Here is a 2,175-nt window from a genome sequence, read left to right as displayed (position 1 = left end):
TGTCTGATGGTCTAGTGGCTAGTATTCAGCGTTCTCGCTGCCGCAGTCCGGGCCGGGATCGATTACTTGGCACACTGCTCAGCACTGCTGCCTGACAGTGCCAGGAATCCGGGTTAAATTCCGACGTTCGCTGATTGTCTGTGTGTAGTTTGCACATTCTCCTCATGTCTTCGGGTGCTCTGGTTTCCTCCCACACTCCGGATGAGCCGGTTAGTTGGATTGGCCCCGTACTGTCTGGGAGATGAGCAGGGTAAATATATGGGGATGGGGCCTGGGTGGGATTGTCGTCAGTGCAGGCTCGATGGGCCGAATCAGCTCCTTCTGCACTGTAGAGATTTCATGATTCGTCGAACATAAGGCATTTGGCATTTCCCACAACAGTCGAAACACTTATGAGTCCATCCTTCATGGCGGTAAGTTAGAAATCAAACAGCTGAAAGAATATTATATCTGGGTGTCGACCTATGTATCTGTCTATCCACATGTCCGATGCAAAATAAAAATTTCATCTTTCAATTCATACCCGACGATTTCATTATCTCAGGACATTTTGAAATACAGCATGTCAGTGAGTTGCGATATAATGCATGGTAAGTGCAGTCTTGAATGCGAGGAGCAGGCAGGTTTGGTGCTCTTGTTTCTATAGTTCTTATATGTTCTGACGTTCTTAGTTCTTCACCACTGACAGTTTTCTTGTCTCATCTCTGTGGCTTTTGTGGAAGTCTCACAACACCATGTTAGTCTAACAGATTTAGTTGGAATCACGAGCTTTCGGAGTACTGCTCCTTCATCAGCGTTCCAAAAGCTCGTGATTCCAAACAATCCAGTTGGACTTTATCCTGGTGTTGTGAGACTTCTTGCTGTGTCCACCCCAGTCCAACGCCGACATCTCCACATCATGGCTTTTTTTATAGAATAATTGACAAAGAGCAATCGCTGTGATTCAGAAACATCTCCATTATCAAATCGTCACTTGGTACTTCAGGACATGACTGCTTTTTTACAAAGTGGCATGCTATCAATGATTTTCGCCTTGTACTCATCAATGCAAAGATGCAAGATAACCCAACAGTGAAGGGAAGAAGGAACCATTGACAATGACTCAATACTCTCTTCTCACGCTGGAAATTATTGATTCGTAAAAGTGTTACAATTTATTTTGGTGAGCGTGCTTATGTGATATGTTTATTTATGACATATATACCTTGTTAGATTGATTCTAATATGATTGATGACGCTGGAGATGTCCTCCTTTCTGGCCAATTGAAATGGCAGATGGTAAACTTGTCCCTTCAGTACATCCTCTGATTCGATGTTTATGAATTGATGAATATGTAATTGAAAGGTGCCTAAAGCGAGAAAAACAAAATTTGCACACAATTTATTTTCATTAAGGAACAATTCATGCAGGAGTCCAGTATCAAAGCATCACGCAGAGAATGAAGATCATATTGTCTAATATAGATTGAATGATCAGCTGCACCAGCACATTAGCAGCATCGACTATATTGGAGACTCTACTGACAACTTTGCCAGCATCCATGGCAACGTATCCTGGTGTCACGGGAGCTCAGAAGGCTACCACCGTGTTCTGGAGGCCAATGTAGATAGTGCTTTGAAATCTCATAATAGTCCTGCATTTTGTTCTTGTGCAGAGCTGAAGGAATTCTCAACCTCACAATTGTTCCAGGTCTCTACCGTAGCAATCTAAATGCTCCTCAATGAGAAAGCCGTAACCATGCGGGTGGTATTTTTCATTCTTGCTCGCACTTGGGACTGGAAATTCCCATTTGAGGTCAATGGAACTCTCAGGGGTCTGTTAAAGTGTCCGTCCTGCCTGTGACAAATCCCATGGCAGGCAAGGTCGGAATATTGCCCTTGAGTCTCCCAAGCTGTAGCCACAGGGGAAACATTCCAGAGGTTGGAGAGATATGCACATATGACAAGCACTGGCATGTGTACAAGGGTGATGCATAACTATTCCTGACAGCAGATGGATTAATTTCATTGCCATATTTATTTTTGTTTTAGATTTAGTGTTGATGTTCGTGTTTGTCGTGAAGCCTCAGCATCTCGACCACAGATAGCAGATATATTTATCTCCTTTTTATTAAACAGCTGAAGCTGACACAAAATATTACTTGAGGAACATGACCCTCTGTTTCCCACATGCAT

The sequence above is a fragment of the Mustelus asterias genome, assembly GCF_964213995.1.
Source record: "Mustelus asterias chromosome X unlocalized genomic scaffold, sMusAst1.hap1.1 SUPER_X_unloc_2, whole genome shotgun sequence".
NCBI lineage: Eukaryota > Metazoa > Chordata > Chondrichthyes > Carcharhiniformes > Triakidae > Mustelus > Mustelus asterias.
Note: the sequence above shows the minus strand (reverse complement) of the source record.